The 19,401-nt window shown below is 35.9% G+C and overlaps 1 protein-coding gene and 1 pseudogene across 1 annotated transcript in view; one reads left to right on the top strand and one right to left on the bottom strand.

Moving 5' to 3' along the window:
- WDR25 (WD repeat domain 25) overlaps positions 1-19,401 on the bottom strand; it is a 249,064-nt gene that overhangs the window by 202,572 nt on the left and 27,091 nt on the right. The window lies entirely within an intron of this gene.
- Positions 8,997-9,905, top strand: LOC114033616 (annotated as a pseudogene).

The following is a 19,401-nucleotide window of genomic DNA, read 5'->3' as shown; positions in this document are numbered from 1 at the left end:
AAGAAAGAAAACCAAAAATCAGAAAATCAAATAGAAAAGAAAAGAATTTATAAAAAGGAAAAGGAGAAGGGGGAGGGGAAGAACATGAGAAGAAAAGGAAAGAGAACAAAGTTAACAAGGGAATGATCACTTTTATAAGGAGGGAAGGAAAGTGTGAGAAGGTAACACCTGGATTAGGAGACACCTCAGAAGAACAACATGATTATGGACCTAGAAATACCATTATTTACTATGGTAAACAGTGACTTGGATAGTTATCATAAAGGATTTAGAGTTAGAAGGGAAGAGATCGTTTAGTTCAACTCTCTAGTTTTATGGATGAGAAAACTGAAACTCAGAAAGGCGAATGACTTGCTTGTTGACATACATGTATTAAGTAACTGAGTATTGAATTCAAGTCCTCAGACTCCAAATACAGGCTCTCGTCAGGACACAGTGAATTGAAGATTCAATAAAATGAGGGACAGCACTAAAGAGGGTAGAATTACCAAAAGAGTAGAAGTTAAAAATAAAATTCAACTGGAACCTAATTCAAACTCAATCAAGGGAGCACCCTTAAAAATAAGTCAATCCTTCAAGATCTGATATGACTAACTAAGCATCTGAACTAAACAACAACCAAAAAAAAAAAAAACAACTATCTGATTAGATGGGGAATCAATCATGACCAGAACTCAAATTTTATGATAAAACAGTAATTATCAAAACTATCTGGTGGTGGTTTAAAAACAGAATAACAAATCAATGGAATAAATTATAGAAACAAGCCAATATGTACAGTAGCCTAGTGTTTAATAAACCCAAGAACACAAAAATCAATCAATGAGTATTTTTTATCAAGATCCCACTATATGTCAGGCAAGGGTAGCTAGGTGGTACAGTGGATAGAGCGCCAGGCCTGGAGTCAGGGAAACTCATCTTCCTGAGTTCAAATCTAGCCTCAGACAATTACTAGCTGTGTGACCCTGGGCAAGTCACTTAATACTGTTTGCCTCAGTTTCCTCATCTCTAAAATGAGCTGAAGAAGGAAATGGCAAACCACTCCAGCATCTTTGTCAAGAAAACCCCAAAAGTTGGTCACAACTGAAAATGACTGAACAACAATAAAAATATGCCAGGCACCTTGATAAACAATAGGGACATAAAGACTCTTCATTTGAAAGGAACAGCTGGTAAAATTAGAAACCAGTTTAGACTAGTATCTTACCCCATATATCACAATAAATTCCAAATAAATAAAAGTTAAAAAGAATCAAATGGTAAAAAAAAATTAAAGGAGAACGAAGTCTTATTTTTTTCAACTTTGGATAGGAGAATTCACAAAGAAAGGAGATTACAAGGATAAAACAATTTTAACAAACAAAATTAAGAAGGTTTTTCCACAAACAAAATCAAAGCATCCATAGTAAGAAAAGATATGAATTTGGGAAAAAAAAACTTGACATCAAATATTTCTGATAAATGTCTAATATCCAAAATTAACAATAATTAACACAAATCTATGAGGCTATGAGGCACTCTCCAAAAGACAAATTGTCACAGCAAAAGAATACTTTTCAAAAGATATAAAAATATATATGCGAGCTGTCCCAGAATCACCAATAATAACAAATATTAATTAAAGCTACTCAAAGAAAGGCACACTATTTCACTATTAGTGGGGCTATGAGTTGATCCAGTCATTATGGAAAATAATTTATAATTATGCAAAAAACTTACCAAATTATTCATGATCTTTGATCCATCTCACTACTGGGCTTATACCCCCAAAAAATAAATTACAGAGACAATGGTCCTACATGCACCAAAACATTCATGACAGCACTGCCTATTATGTCAGAAATCTGGAAATAAGTCATAAGTGTGCTCAATAATTGAAGAATGGCTGAACAAACTGTGGCATAGTAACATAATGTGCCATAAGGAACAACAAAGGTAAAGAAATCAGAGAAACACTTATATGTATAAATATATTTATAATAGCTCTTTTTGTGGTGGAAAAGAAATAGAAACTCATGAGGTATCAATCAATTGGGATTAACTGAATAAGTTATAGTATATGAATGTGATGATATACTATTCTCTGCATGAAAAGATGAAAGCCATGGTTTCAGAGAATCATGGGAAGCCTTGTATAAACTGATGTAGAGTGAAGTGACCAGAACAAGAAGAAGAATTTATAAAAAATAACAGTAATATTGTAAAAACAAGCAACTTTGAAAGACTTATCAACTCTGTTCAACACAATAATAACCATAATTTCAAAGAACTCAGGATGAAACATGTTACCCACCTACTGATACAGAGGTGATGGACTCAAAGTGCAGATTGAGACTTTATTTTTTTAGACATGGCCAATGCAGGAATGTATTTAGCTTCATTACACATGTTTGTAACAGGGGTTTATGGGGTTTTTTTTTGTTTTCTCGGTGAGAGGGAGGAAGGTAGAAAGGAGAGAATGTGGATCTAAAAATGACATAAAATTTAATTTTTAAAAAACTTAAATGGGGCAGCTAGATGGTATAGTGGATAGAGCAGTGGTCCTTAGCAGAAGGACCTAAGTTCAAATCCAGCATCAGACACTTAATAGGTGTATGACCCTGGGCAAGTCACTTAACACCAAATGCCTTCCCAAAAAAAATTTTATTTTTTAAATTCAGAGATACATGGGGAGTCTTGTATGACTTGTCACAGAGTAAAGAAAGCAGAACCAAGAGACTAACATACATGACTACATTAAGTAATGCAATCGACAATGTTGATACCAAATTAGTAAAATTAAAACACATTCTATACATTATATTCTATACATTCTATAAAAAGCCAGTAAACTATAAAATTTGTAAGCAACATACTATCATTCACAGTTACTATATTAAGCAGTTTTGTTTAACTGTTTTTAATGGAAAGGTATTATGTAAGAGAAGCTTCAAAATTTAGCAGCCAAACTTTTTAGTTTTCCGTAAGAGGAAAAAAGTAGAATAAGATAAAAATATACATATTTCTATGTAAAGATTTATAAGGTGCATTATTCTTAATCACACTATGAAGAGGGTAGTGTTAAATATTACCATTCCCCATTACAGAAGAAGAAACTGAGGCTGCGGGGCTACATGACTCAGCTATTGCCAAAATCATAATAAAATCTTAGAGTTGGAAGGGACTTGAAAGGCCACCCAGTACAATCTACATACAAACAAGAATCTTCTCTGTAACATCTATGACAAATGATCTACTTAATACTCTCCACTGAATGGGAACTCCTTATTTCCAAGGCAACCCACTGTCGACTTTTGGACAGCTCCAATGGTTGGGAAGTTATTCTCTGCATCAAGTTGAAATCTCCCTCTATAGAACTTCACCCCATTGGCCCTAGTTCTACCCCACAGGGCTATCATCAGTTAGAATGTAAGCTCCTTGAGGACAGGGATTATGTTGTTTTTGCTTTGTATGTACCAGATCCTAGTATGGTTGGTGGCACTTATTAGGTGCTTTATACAGCCTTGCCTACTAAGTTATTGACCTAGGTCTAAGCAGAACAAATCTAATGCCTATTCCATGCAACAGAAGATAGCAAACTGGTGATGCATAATAGTTAGTCTATGAATCATGACATGAACTTTATCTTCTTATCATAGGGCACCCTGGCTTCAATCTCAGTTTGAAACCCGAACTAAGGTCACTCATTAAGAGTCTACAGCAAGATCTCAAGAGTTTAAAAAGGAAGAAAGTACATCTAGCCAATGTCATGTAAACAAAGACTAACCAATACTGGCCTGATTTCATCCATAGCCTCTATAAGTAGAAAATGAAAAGTCAGTGATGCCCAGACAGGTCTCACATATCCCTACAACAAATGATGATGCCCAGAATCATGAATTTCTTTTCAAATTGAGATCATAAAGTATAAACACTCATCCACAGGAAGAACAAAGTCTACTTCTATAGTTCTAGGTAAGACTGTGCCCTCATTCTCCCCACCAAAAGGAACCCTAATAACCTAGTATATAGAAGTTGTAAACTCCTATCATAATAAGCATGAAATATTGTTCTATTTTATATGTTGCACAGCCAAGTTCTTATTTCTATTGCAACATGACATTTGTATGTAAAGTAAATATTTTTAAAAACTTGTCCAACACACACACATAAAGCCTGAAAAAAGTTTTGGGTTTTTTTATTTTAGATTTAAATCCACTGCAGTCTTCACATAGGCAAAGGGAGCATCAAGAAATTTTGTGCCCACAAAGATCTGATTCTATCTCAGTAGTTCCCATCCTGTGTTCTGCAGGCAGGCTGTCTTCCGCCCGTTTGAAACTCCCCCACATTCACCACCCTTGCACGTTTACATAATTATGAACATACACACCAAGAAAAATATTCAGATTAAAAGAACATAATAGGCGTGGGAATGAGGAAGGAGAGAAGCATGCTGTCCTGGTTTTTCTTAATCTTTAAAACAGTTTCTAACACAAACCATGACTTCACCTAATTCCCTTCTATGCCCTACCAAAGTACAGATTCCCCTTCTGTTTCCCTCATTACCAAGTTTTCCTCTCAATTTCCTATCTCTTAGGATTTCATGTTCTAAGTGTCCCTTTATTTTACAAGTGAGAAAACTGAAACTCAGAGGGGAATAAAAATAATTCACATTTTTATATCACTTAAGGGTTTAGCAAGTGTTATCTTCACAAAAACCCTGTGAGGCAGGCAGCATAAGGATTATCATCCCCATTTTACATGTGAGAAAACTCTGTGAGTTAAGTAACCTGCCCAAGGTCACAGAACTAAAAAGTGTATGAAACAGGATTCAAACTCAGATCTCCTGAATCCAAAGCCAGTGTTCCTCCCATAAGATCACACTGCTGTCAAGCAATTTAAAAAAATATATATGACTAGGACTTAGAGTCAAGATGGCTAACTAAACAGAGCCAGCTCCCAGCTCTCCCATATCTACCCCAGCAAAAAACTAAAATTAATATCAGATAAATAATGATCAAGAAGGCCAGTGAGAAGCTACAGTAAGTGGCTTCTTCTACTCCAGAACGGCATGTGCAACAAGAAATAGGTCTCTCAGCAAAGCCAGTGCCACACAGGCATACAAGATGGTAACTTCCTAGTGTGACCAGAGACAGGCCAGCTTCAAGGCTCTGTGTTCAAAGGCAATGAAACAGAGGGTCCCACAAGGAAGCCCCAGGGGGGTCAGAAACCAGACACAGAAGTTCTGACTTTTAGAAGTCCTCCCTAAAATGTGAATGCAATGGAATATCATAATGGGATAAGAAATGATGAAAGAGATTATTTCAGAGATTCCTGAGAAATTAATAACTGATGCAGAATGAAGGAAGAAGAACCAGGAAAACAATATATACAAGGACAATAACACTTTAAAGAAAAAGATGTTTGAAGAACTTCAGAACTCTGATCTGAGCAACAACCAACCACAGCTCCTGAAGACTCAGGTCAAAGCATGTTGCCTACCTCCTGACAAAAAGGTGATGGATGCCCTCAATGCACAGAAGGAGACACACTTTTTTTTTAATATAGCCATTATACAACAAGGCTTATTTGTTATAATGTTTTTTTTTCCTCCCTTGATTTTTAATTGAGGGGTAGGAGGGCAAGGTAAAGAGAGGTCAGCAATAGTGATGTCAAAAAAAAAAGAGAGAGAGAGAACAATTGAAATATTTTTTAATGAATAGAGGAGAAGGAAGTTCAGAAACAAGGCCAAGCAGAACAGTTTTGAAAGGGGCATGTGGATTTTATTATATATTTCCTTTTTTAAAAACAAGTGGTATGAAATGGAAATTCATAGTTTCATATATAATCCTTTTGTATTCTATTATACATATGGAAACAATCTCTTTTTTGGTGTTTAAATTGATCATTCAAAAATTAAATTAAATTTAAAGAAGTAATTATTAAGGACGTACTATGTGCAACATACAGTGAAAAGCAGTTCTTTTACCTTCACACTGACCCCGTAGGGCAAGAATTCTGTTTTGTTGCTTTTTATCTGGCCAGTTTTGTGAGCCAATTAAGTACCACCTGAGTACAAGGCACAATGCTAGGTCATGTTGGGGGATGCAAAAATAAATATGATGCTATGCCTACTATCAAGAAGATTAGCTTCATATGGGAGATGGCACATACACTAGGGAATTACAATACAAAATGGAATATGACAAATGCCATCAAATATAAGGCAAAAGATTTTTCTGTCTATCCAAAATATGCCATGTGCAATTACATGGAAGTCGAATTGCTATTTTTTTTTCTCTTCTGTTGAGTTTTGTTTCCTCTTTCTCATGGTTCCTCCTATTGGTTTTAATTTTTACTTACAACATCACTAATGTGAAAATATGTTTAATAGGAATGTAAATGTATAGCCTATATCAGATTGTGCACCGTCTTGGAGAGGTTGGTGGGGAAGAAGGGGGAGAAAAATTTTAAACTCAAAAGCATATGGAAGTGATTATTGATAAATCAACATAAATTAATAAAAAATTAAAAAAAAACAATAGTGGTATGGAAGTAAGCCTGCATTAAGGCTATCACCAGTGAAATAAAAACCAGAAAGGCCTTGAGAACAGACTGGCAACAGACCAAGGTGTGATCAGACACTCATCTCCAGGTTAGTCACAGGATGATGATTTTGTACAGGATCTGTAAACTGAGGCCAAAGAAATAAGACATTACTAAACTATGGAAGTAAATTGAAATTTATGAAGTCTAATGGTTCATCTTTGAAGAAACGGAAGGACTGGCATGCATGTTTGAGTTTTTATAAATAAGATGGACTGAAGTATTTTTTTCTCCCCTTATAAGAGAAAATACTACTCTTGGACTCTAACATCACAATCCTAATTGTACTTATTGAGAAGGTAGAAATGTTATTGGGGGCAGCTAGATGGTGCAATGGATTGACATGCAAGATATCTAAAGGAAGAGAAGATACCAAAGTCATGGAAAAAACTCATATATTATTCATACCCAAAAAAAGGCAACCAAGAAAAGATCTACAACTACCCACCTACCTATGGCCCCAATTACACAAAAATTATATGCATATCATCTATACAGAAATAAAAGACATCCTCAATGAGAGTACAAGCAAGGAATAAGCAGACTTGTGAAAATCATTCAACAATGAACAACATCTTTACCATCTTTCAATTGACTAAAAGATGTAGAAAATATAAGATCCCATCATGCTTATTGTCTGTCAGCTATTTAAAAGCATTGGATTCAGCAAAGAGCAAAACACTTACTTAAAGGTGTCTCCCATGCATACATCAAAATCATTCAAAAGTTTTGAAAGACACAACAGAAATAATCTTTTTCATCAACTCTATAATTATAAAAATCATGCAAAGAACAAAACAGTTAGATATGTGATTATCACTGTGGTGTTCATCACGATGATGGAGGAGATCCAAAACTCAGTCCAAGTTGAAAATGATTTCTCCATGGATGATGAGACCTTCCAGATGTTCACATTTGCAGAAGAGATTGTGCTGGTTGTATCAAGCCCTGAAACACTGCAAAGACTCAGTAAACATTCAAAAAAATTTGTCCCAACCAACCACACAAGAAAGATCAAGTGGATGAATAATGTCTATTGCTCAGATTATGATATGAATTTGGATAAAAAGCATAGAGAGATTGTGAGTCAGGATATATAATTGGGACAGACAATATAGATCATTAATAATTTGGCCCTAAGCTGAACAGAAGGAAAAGAGCAGGACAAATTGCCTTTAGGAAATTGCAAAGCTCTTTTAATGACCTCAAATTTCCCATGAAAGCAAAAGCTTATCTTTTTAATACCAACACTCTCCCAGTGCTGCTATGGATAAGATAAATATATGAATATATGAAATATATGAAATCTCACATATGAATATGTGAAAATCTCCAAAGAATTAAAACACAGAGGACAAAGTAAAGGCTTATAGTGGGTATGAATAGGATGCAATACACAACCAATGAAGAATTTCAAAGAACATGAGCAAAAGTTGCCATCATGGAAATATCTTTTAGGAAGAGAAAATGGGCTGGTCATGTAGTAAGATATGGTGAGTAGATAGCTCCACTGGTGCCCTCTCAATTTCGAGGGGGGTGGGGAATGGGCCTCCAACATGTTGGGTACAATCCCCTGAAGCAAACTTATAGAACACATGGAAAAGAGTTGGCAAAGGATGGACAGGCATAACCAGGTTTCAATTGGGATCACTGAACAATGAGATCAAAGATCCATTTGGGTATCTGAACATGGGAGAAAACATTTTTGAAGAGAAAAAATGTCTTCAAAAGCTTAGAATTGTAAACTAACTCTATGCATGTGAACTAGAGCAAAGCCACTTCCTCTCCCTAGTCCTCAATCTCTCCCTCTATAAATGAAGAGGTTAAACTATAAATGGGGTTTTTAACCTTTTTTGAAACATGGAACTCTGGTCATCAGAGGAAGCCTACAGATTCTTTCTCAGAACGATGTTTTTAAATACATAAAATAAAATACACAGGATTACAAAGAAAACTAACTATATTAAAATACAGTTATCTAAATAACACAAAAAGAAGTTCATGGACCCCAGGTTAAGAATTTCTGGTCTCTAAGATCCTGTCCAGCTCTAAATTCTAAGACTCTACGTAAACCTGAGGCTAAGACTCTTCATTCTTGATCTAATGGTGCCATCCAGTGGTCAGAAAGAGGTATGCATCCAAGTTATATTACTGCACATCAATTTTTAAAAAAACTCATGATCATTTTTAGTAAAAACATGAACGATTCGAGCACAATCCGAGTAATTTAAAACATTTTCAATCCACTTCCAGCTCCAGTCTCTTCTACCCTCTATAGGGCCCACCAGTGTAGGGTATTCTGTATACTTCAAGTCTTTGGCCAAAAATAAGTCCCACGCTTCCCTGTTTATAGAAGCTATTGTGTAAAGCAAGTCCTTCCTGGGCACTCTTCTCTCCAATCCTCCTTGATAATGTCTACCCTGATTCTCAACTTGGGCTTTGGGGGCTATAGTTCCCCAAAGAAGAGCAATTTCAAGCACCAGCATTTCATATAGTGACAGCAGCAACAACAGAGAAATCTAAAGCAGATGCAGGTCCCAGACAGGGCATCTGGATCAGGACATTCTAAATTCCTAAATAAAGGAGGTACCCTTAGCATGAATAGTCAACAGAAACTCCATCCTCTCTCTGAACCTAAAGGAAAAACATCCAATCAGGGGAAAAAAAAGGAACTAAAAAGCCCTTCAGTAAGAAAACAAGTGTCTTGCAGCCACCCACTCTATGGAAGACCAGATCTGCAGCTATGGTATCTAAGGTAGATCTCCTGTCAGAATCCCTGAGTGGCCTCTACCTCCTCCTACCTGTCCAAACCCTCCCACCTCTACCACAGATGAGCCAAAACAAGATGGTAACCCTTGACTATGACATAGTGGGCATAGAGCCTAAAGGGCTTATTAGTTATTGGGCCCAATGTAGTACTGTAAATGACAATAGTGATATGTTTATGACGAATACATGCACCCTTCTTGCAAAATTGTGAACTACAAGTGAAGTGGTATCAAGAAGGAGCTTAACATTAATGTTACCATGTTACCCACTTTAAAGTATACCAGAAAGAGATCTTAAAGATTGGGAAGATTGTGGTGAGCCACTCCATCCACAATGACTTCAAAGCCTCTATTACCTGAAAAACTTGTCAGATCCCTTTCTTTCACTCTCAGGATGGCTTCCCTGAGAATGAGTCAATCTGTCTGAAGCATTTCACCAAGGAGCTGGTCCATCAGGTCATTTGGGTAGGGAGGAGTGGGTATTCCTCAGCTGAAGATGCCACAATAACCATAGACCTCTAAAAGCTGGTGAAAGTTGAGTGGGAGCAATAGCTGGTCTGGTCTCCTTCCTCTTAAGAATAGGGGAGCATTGTGGGGCTAGTAATCATTGCAGTGAAAAGGCATCAAATTGAGGGTAAACAGCTATCCCAGGTAGAACAAATAAACTATTCAACTAGCCCAGAATTTAGGCTGGAGCTGTTGGGAAGTAAGTCTACCCCAGATCCAATCTCTCCAACCAAAGACCATTGAAATTTTCACCACAAGTCTTGCATCCTACATGATTAGAATGTTTCCCCTTTCCATTACAGTGAAGGAATGGGATAAGCGGAAAACTCCATACACTGAAAGCCATTCTTGCAGTCTGCCTCTTACAGTGCTGTTCTAGGCTGGCTAAAAGTTCTAACATGCCTTGTTCCAGGAGCTTGGCAGAAAAGGCAATGCTGGGATGAGTAGTTTCCCCAGATCTCCCTTAAGTAAATATTGTTACATTTACATACTTTTGTCCCAAAGTACCATCAGTCAATACCTCTTTTGACCCAGTACCCTCTTCTCCCCATCCTTAACACCTGGAGGAACCACCTCCTTTGACCAGTTGATTCCATGTTTTTACAAAGAGCCTCCTTGTCTGGGAAGTGGGAAGCAAGAAAATCAACCTTTTCATGTTATATTTTTTAAAAAGACTCTTTCCTAAAGGGAAGAAATATTTATTTGAGTCGCAGGTGCCTGCTGAGAAATCATTTATGTTTTCAATGCTCCCCTCCTTCATGTTAAACAAAACTTCTAAGTGTCCAAGTTACTGTCTTGTAAACTCACAAAGAATTTCTATAAATAAAAAAGTATTGTTTTATGTTACTTAGAAAAAAAATTTACTATTTACCTTCTCTAGTTTGTCTAACTTCATACTGATAATATTCCTTTACTACTGCCTTCTGAATGGGGAAAAAGCATCAAGTGACACCCATAAATCCTTTTAAAACAAATATACATACTACCATACCTATATACCTGACATGTAACTAATGCAAAAGAGAAAACAAAATGAACTGGAAGTCAGGGGACTAAGGTTCTAGCTCCAGCTCTGCCAATAGCTAACTGTGTATGTCTAGACAAATCACTTTACCGCTCTGGTTTCTGACCAGGTGGTGGAATGGATAGAGTTGGACTCTTACTAGCTGTTTGATTCTAAGCAAGTCACTTAACCCTCTAAGAAAAAGCCTTTGACGAAATACAGCACCCATTCCTATTAAAAATACTAGAGAGTATTGGAATAAATGGAGCTTATCTTAAAGTGATAAGTAATATTTATCTAAAACCATCACCAAGCATTATCTATAATGGTGATAAGCTAGAAGCCTTTCTAATACAATCAGAAGTAAAGCAAGGATGCCCATTATCACCTCTATTATTCAATATTGTACTGGAAATGTTAGCTGTAGCAATAAGAGAAGAAAAAGAAATTAAAGGAATTAGAATAGACAATGAGGAAACAAAACTATCACTCTTTGCAGATGATATGATGTTATACTTAGAAAATCCTACAGAACTAAGAAACTACTTGAAATTATTAACAATTTTAGCAAAGTTACAGGATACAAAATAAACCCATATGAGTCACAAGCATTTCTATATATTACTAACAAAGTCTAGCAGCAAGAGATAGAAAGAGAAATTCCATTTAAAATAACTGCAGGCAATATAAAATGCTCAGGAGTCTACCTGCCAAGACAAACCCAGGAACTATATGAACACAACTATAAAACACTTTTCACACAAATAAAGTCAGATCTAAACAATTGGAAAAATTAATTACTCATGAGTAGGCCAAGCCAATAGATTAAAAATGACAATTCCACCTAAATTAATGTATTTATTCAGTGCCATACCAAACTATCAAAAGATATTTTACAGAGCTAGAAAAAAATAATAACAAAATTCATCTAGAACAAAAGCTCAAGGATATCAAGGGAATCAATTAAAAAAAAGAAAAAAGAAAAAGAATGTGAAAGAAGGTGGTCTAGCCATACCAGATCTCATATTGTATTATAAAGCAGTAATTGTCAAAACAATCTGGTATTAGTTAAGAAATAGAGTAGTAGATGAGTGGAATAGATTAGATACAAATTACATTATAGTAAATAACCATAGTAATCTAGTATATGATAAACCCAAAGATCCAGGCTTTTAGAACAAAAACTCATTATTTGACAAAAACTTCTTGGAAAATTGGAAAACAGTATGACAGAAATTAGGTATAAACCAACATCTCATGTCATATACCAAAATAAAGTCAAAATGGGTACATGATTTACCACTAAAGGATGATACTATAAGCAAATTAAGAGAGTATAGAATAGTTTATCTGTCAGATTTCTGGATAAGGGAAGAATCTAGGACCACAGAAGATATTAGAGAGCATCACAAAATGTAAAATAGATCATTTTGATTATATAAAATTAAAAAGTTTTTGTATAAACAAAACCAATGCAACCAAAATTATAGGGAAAGCAGAAAACCGTGGGGAAATTTTTGCAACAAATATTTCTGATAAAAGCCTCATTTGTCAAATATATAAAGAATCAAGTCAAGTTTATAAGAATACAATTCATTCCCTAATTAATAAATGGTCAAAGGATATGAACAAGCAGTTTTCAGACAAAAAAATCAAAGCTATCTATAGTTTACATAAAAAAATGCTCTATATCACTATTGATTAGAGAAATGCAAATTAAAACAACTCTTAGGTGCCACTTCACACCTATCAGATTGACTAATATGACAAAAAAGGGAAATGCTGAATGTTGGAAGGGATGTGGGAAAACTGGGACATTAATACACTGCTGATCGAGTTGTGAACTAATCCAACCATTCTGGAGAGCAATTTGGAACTTTAATCTAGCAATACCACTTCTAGGTCTATATCCCAAAGACATCCAAAAAAAAGGGAAAAGGATCTACTTGTACAAAAATATTTATAGCAGCCCTTTTTGTGGTGGATAACAATTGGAAATTGAAGGGATGCCCATCAGTTGAGGAATGGCTAAACAAGCTGATTGTAATGGAATATTATTGTGCTATAAGAAATGACAAGCAGGATGATTTCGGAAAAATCTGGAAAAACTTACATGAACTGATTCATAGTGAAGTGAACAGAACCAGAAGAACGTTGTACACAGTAACAGCAATATTGTTCAATGAAGAACTGTGAATAACTTAGCTCTTCTCAGCAATTTAATGATCCAAGACAATCCCAAATAACTAATGATGAAGCATATTACTTGCCTCCAGAGAAAGAACTGATATTGTTTGAATACAGACTGAAGCATGCTATTTTTTCACTCTTTAATTTTTTTCTTTTATTAGAGTCTTCTAGTACAAAATTACTAATATGGAAATGTTTTATATAATTGCATACGCATAACCTGTATCTGATCACTTACCATCTCAAGGAGGGAGAGAGGGATAAAATTTGGAACTCAAAACTTTAAATAAAAATGTAAAAAAAATTAACTGCTAATAGGCAAAAAGGAAAGATCAATGGATAAACTAGATATCTCAGACATCACAGCAAATGTATATAAAAGATTAATGTATAATAAATCTATGGAAAATTTTGAAAAAGTAAAAAAAAAATTACTTAAAAGAATGGCATACTGAACCATCTTTACTAATTATATCATACAACTTCTTAAAGTAGCAGTACTAAAACCCCAGTTTCTCTATGGCTTTAAAGTTTACATGGTACTTTAAAACCCCACAACCACTCTGTAAAAGGAAAGTATTATTATTCCTAGAGAATTGACTTGCTCAGGGCCAGATAGCTAATATATTTAATAGTCAAAACTAGGATTTGGACCATGTCTCCTCTGATGCCAAATCCAGCACTCTTTTCACTACCTTACTCAGTTGCTCAGAGTTCAAATACAAGTTAGGCACACATAGGTTTTTTTTAAAGCTACCCCCAAACAGTTAAAAGTAACATATCAAAATATAAGCTCTGATTTCTCAAAGTATTCTTCCATAGGTTTCTTCTCCTAAAACATGCCAGGAACAGTCAACCACTTCTATTCTCTATCATAGTATTACTACCAATCTGGTCTCTGATCTACCTCTCCCTCAATAATTAAATATTTCTTTGAGTTTTTATTCTCTTTTGGTTTTTTTGTGAAGTTTTTTTGAAAAGTCTCCCTATCTCACCCTAGCAGTTACTCATGAGTCAATCCCACTGCTGAACAGAATTGAAGCTTTAACCTGCTGTTTCTGACTCGGGTCCTTCTTTAGGAAGTTTAGCGGTCACCCACTCCAGCGGGTTCACCATAGGTGAGTTGGACTTTTAAAACATACACCTAATGGGCTTTTAGCCTACTCCAGCTCAGAACTCCCAAGTTCAATCAATCCACCTGCCTCAGCCTCCCCAGTAGCAGGGATTACAAGCATTCATCACACCCAGCCAAAATATTTCTGCATAGAAGAATTACCATATGTCTAGTTATCATCAAAAAAGTGAGAATATCAATTCAGGAAACATAGTTCAAGGACACCGTAGCCCGAATATGCAGAATATGCTCTGCAATTTTCTGTCTACCCACCCTTTGTCCATGTAGTTCTACCTACTATAATAAGCATAATAATATCGATAATAATAATGCCTGACAATTAAATAGCACTGGAAAGTGTGCAGGATGCTTTATGCCATGGGCACTACACCAAATTTAATAGATGAAGGGAAGCACAGAGTAATTTACCAGTGCTAGTGACAGAAGGAAGATTTGAACATATCGCTTTGGAAATCACATCTAACCTCTTTTCTTCCCTTTACCATGCTGCCTCATCTGCCTACCTGTGATTGTAAATTGCAAGAATGCAGGGGAACTGTGTCTAATGGATCTTTTTAGAGTGTTTACCATAACCTACAGTGTTTTTAATGATAACAGAGTCAAAAGATCTAAGCACAAGTCTAAGCTCCAAAAAACACTAGAGGACAGGAAACAAGTGAGCTAAACCTAAAGTCTCAGTTTCCTCATCTGTAAAAGAGAGATAATAATACAATACCTACTTCACATAGGAGTGGTGGAGAAAGCTTTCTAAATCATAAAAATCTGTATTAAAAATTGAGATATTATGTTAATGATGAAAATTATCACTATCAGATTCAGAAATCTGGCTGAAAACCAGTAGTAATAAAATTGTGATTACCCAAGAGATGACCTAGTGACAATAACTCAGATAATTAAGTCCCAAAAAAAAATTCCCCTTTACTCAAATCATTCACTTAATTATGGCCACAGGGTGTCACCTTTTATCCCTGTACAGATGTCTTGTTTATTAATGTGCTGTTTTATAATATCAAAAAAGGGCAAAAACCTCCATTAACATCCTCTGCTGATGGCTCATCATAGCATGGGGGTGAACTTGGGTTCAAAGGCTTTAGCAAAGTTCTCAGTGAGAGCCGACAGGCTTCAAGTAAGGACCAGTTATAAACTGTGTATCTGCCATACAGAGACCAGTCTATCTAAATGCACACAGGCCATCAGGTGATAATTTTCAATCAGGAACAGCAACTCATAAAGACATCTGCTAAGGTTCAGGGAGGGGAAAGGGGAAGATTGGGGAATGGAAAAGAGAGATCCACAGAAGTGAAGGTAGTCTCCACTGGAATAAAGCAGATTTTTAAGGTACTGAAATACCTTAAGACAGGAAGATACTTTACATGCTCAATACTAAATTTAATAAGTGATACTAAATACATGTAAAAATACAAGCCTTGAATAAAGCTAGATATCCCCAGTTCCTTCATCAATGATCACACGGCATGGTTTTTGATCTCCCTCACCATCTAAACTTGCTGTTTTAATGCATAAAATGTTGTCACAACATCATCTCACAAAATGATAGAAAGCAGTGAAGGTGAAAACAAGCTTGTAGAAAACTTGGCATGAGACTAAATGAGGCCAGAGCAAACCAAGAGCATTTACTGACAACATCAGGTGGATAACAGACATAAAATACAAAAGATTTGTAAGCACTTCTAAAGTAATTCATTTTTTTACTCATGACAGTGCAAACATCACATTTGCCCTCTAACACCTCATTACCTGATGTGTTATATGAGGAAGCAGGAATAGCACTTAAGAAAATGTAACAGGGAAGAACAGCTAGAGCTGAATACACAAAGAAGAAATCTCTGATGGTGGTTAAAAAAAAGAAGTTTTCAAGGCTCTCAAATATCAAGAAAGGCAAAGATGCCAAAAGAATGTAAAATATCTCAATGGTATTATCGCTGAAAAATGAAGAGGTTGTGGTGATGTCATCAGCAACTGCTCCCTCATTTCCAATGAAAATGATGGTTTTGAAGGTTCACAGAAGAGCCCAGAGCTCACACACATAGTCCAGGAAAAGCCCAAAAAGAGCATGGAATGAAATCATGATCAAGATATTCAAACAGAAAAAATAAGCCCCTTCATCTAGACCAAAACTTCATAAAAAGATAGCCAGAAACAAAATTTCAAGACCCCTCCACTACGGAAATTAGAATAAACACAAGTTTAAAAAAAAAAAAAAGCCAGACGCCCACGAGTACTCTGATTAATCAGAGACCCTAAAGGAGCACAAGGAAGCTCCTAGTGGTCTGTTCCAAGTCAAAGAGCCAAGAGTGTTCAGTTGGAAAAGCTCCAACAGGGCCAGAAACAGGCAGAGATCCGAGAAAAAACAAAGAGCCTAGAGCCCAGAGCAATCTGACAATGTCACTAGGCTGATGCAAGGAGGCCAAAAAGCCCACAGTAACCTGATCTAAGAGGTTCCAGAGGGCCCTGAAAACCATGGCACTATTACCCCAGATGGTCCTATGTTGCCAAAAACCTGCCAGTACTTTGAGCACAGATATACTAGGGAAGGTGGAAGCCAGAAGCAAAAGCCCAGGAAATTGAGGTTGGGTCCAAACAGAATCTGATAACCCATCCAAAAGTGTGGGAGGAGGCATAGATTGACCTTTGCACTAAATACCAAATTAGGAACTGAGGCTGTCAATATCACCAACCAGAACATCCCAGACACTATGAAGAAATAGTGAGGATTGAGAGAAAAAGCACAAGAGGCGAGGCCTAAAAAGAGAGTAGCTACAAAGCAAATACAAGCAGAGCCTGAGGGGGAAAATGGTTTAGCCACAAGGAAGAAACGAAGAAAGAGAAAAAAAATGAAATGACAAGTGAAAGAAGAGTTTTAGAGAAGGAAGGAAGGAAGGCAAAAAAAGGATTTACCCACCTGGAGAAGCGAGGATAAACAGACAAGTAGTTAGCAGAGAAACAGCTTCATGTGGTACAGATCAACCTGAATTGAACAATAACATCAAAACCTGCAGCCCAGAGTTAAGTTACTCAGAGCACATGGGTTTTCCTCCCTCACATGCTTCCCTGCCTGATTTCTGTGTGAGCATCCTCTCCCACAGATATTGAGTGAATTAATGAGTATAACCCAGGTTTCTCTGTGGATCATGATGTATCACATAATTCAAATGTTTGCTATAAAATATGAAAACCTGTGATATCACTCTTCTTTTTTGTTTTATTGCTAAGTAAAGAGTTTATGTTTAAGACCTAAAACTGTCATAACTGTGAGTATCTGGTTTGTATAAATGGAAACACATTGGTGGGAGCTAAAATGGTAAGTGACGCAAGTACATTCCTTCACAACGTGGTTATCTTACAGAATTTAATTTTAATTGCATGATGGTAGTCCTTCTCTGGGAACCCAGACTGTCAGTGTAAAGGTTATTTGAAAATGAAGCCAGCCCAGAGAGTAAGTAGGTATTCATATGCCCATGTGAAAAATATGTGACACTACAGTGGAGTGGCCACTCCACACACATTCCACACACCTAAAAAACTAAATATTTTTGAGCACTCAGAAGGTGCTAAAATTCAGGAATTCTTAACCTGGGAAGAACTTTTTTTTTTAACATTTTGATAACAGTATTTCAATATACTTGATTTTCTTTGTTATCCTATATATTTTATTTTATGCATTCAAAAACATTACTCTGAGGAGTCCAAAGTCTTCACCAGACTGCCAAAGAGGTGTATAACACTTCTTTTTTTAAAGGCTAAGCATCCCTGGACTAAATGATGATGAAGTATTTATATTCTAATAAACAGAGAAGTGTACCTTCAGAACCCTGATGTATTCAAGAGTCATGGGGCGGTGTTAAACATGACAGAGGGACCAGGGTGGGGTTATTCTGTTATGATAGTCTTAAAAGATGAAATAAAAGTTAGGGGAATAATTAGGAAGCTACGAAAGGAACTTATTTCTCATAACTAGAGTGTAAGATAATATAAACATAGAGGAAGAGGTACAGGGGGAATGGATGTCACATGAACTTCACTTTTACCTCAACTATATGAAGAAAGGTTACAGAGACAGAGAAAGAGAGAGAGAGAGAGAGAGAGAGTTCAGTGTAGAAATACATTAAACTTGAAAGGGAAATAGAATGCGAGAGAGGAGAAAGGAGTTCAAAGGAAGGGTAAGGTCAGGAAAGAAACAGTCACAAGAAACTTCATTTTCAGAGGCTGGAGTGTAACAGGGGAATTAAAAGAAGAAAGTGGAGAGGAGGAAAACGGGAGATATTGACAGTGACACCAAAAAAGGAAAGGAAAGAAAATAGTGTCAATGAGGTATTTAAAAGAATGCAGAGAAGAGAAGAGAAGAAGGTTCAAAGGGAGACACAGAGAAGTAGGACAGCTTTGGAAGTAATGTGTTGAATTTATGAGAGACTTTTAAAAAGGAAGCAGACTGAACATAGTAGAGATTTCTGATTTCATATACAATTTTTTTTCTGTTCTTTTTATGTGGAATGCTCATCTGTGTTGGTGTTTCTCAAGTTTAGAATAACAAAAAATTTAAATTAAAAATACTACTGGTCACTATGTCTACTTTCTCTATATAAAATATAGAGATGTATTTTATATCCATGCAGTATATCAAAGGTATTTTGGGGAGAAAAATATGTATGTTTGTGTGTATCTGAGAGATAGAGACAGAAAGACAGAGAGAGATGGGAACGGTCAAGCTTCTGTAAACTATTTTCTACAGAAAACATCTTCACAATCATAAATTAACTGATAATTATAACAAATACCAAATCCCAGCTGTGTGTGTTGATTAGAAAAAAAGGATTTGACTCAGTAGAACACAAAGCAACTTTGACGTCTCTCTTCCAAAAAGGAGTCTTCCATGTATATGTTATTATTATTTAAGATTCCTTAAGAGAAGCATCACTCAAATGAAGAAAGACACAAGAGGACACCCACAAACCACAGATTTTACACAATGAATATTTTTGGTCTTTTCCAATTTATCTATCAGTTGCATTGATTATTTTTTCCTCTTTAAAAAATGCCATTTGTTATACAGGATGGCTATCTGGGAAGGAGAGGAGGAAGGATGCTAGGGATAAAACAGAAGACATAAATAAAAATTTATTTTAACAAGATTCCTTGATAGATGCAACCACAGAGTTAACTTTGTTCAACCACCTTCTGATTATTAATATCAA

Source organism: Vombatus ursinus, unplaced genomic scaffold (assembly GCF_900497805.2).
Source record: "Vombatus ursinus unplaced genomic scaffold, bare-nosed wombat genome assembly UNPS02007284.1, whole genome shotgun sequence".
Taxonomy (NCBI): domain Eukaryota; kingdom Metazoa; phylum Chordata; class Mammalia; order Diprotodontia; family Vombatidae; genus Vombatus; species Vombatus ursinus.
Note: the sequence above shows the minus strand (reverse complement) of the source record. Positions and strands in the feature narration are given on the sequence as shown.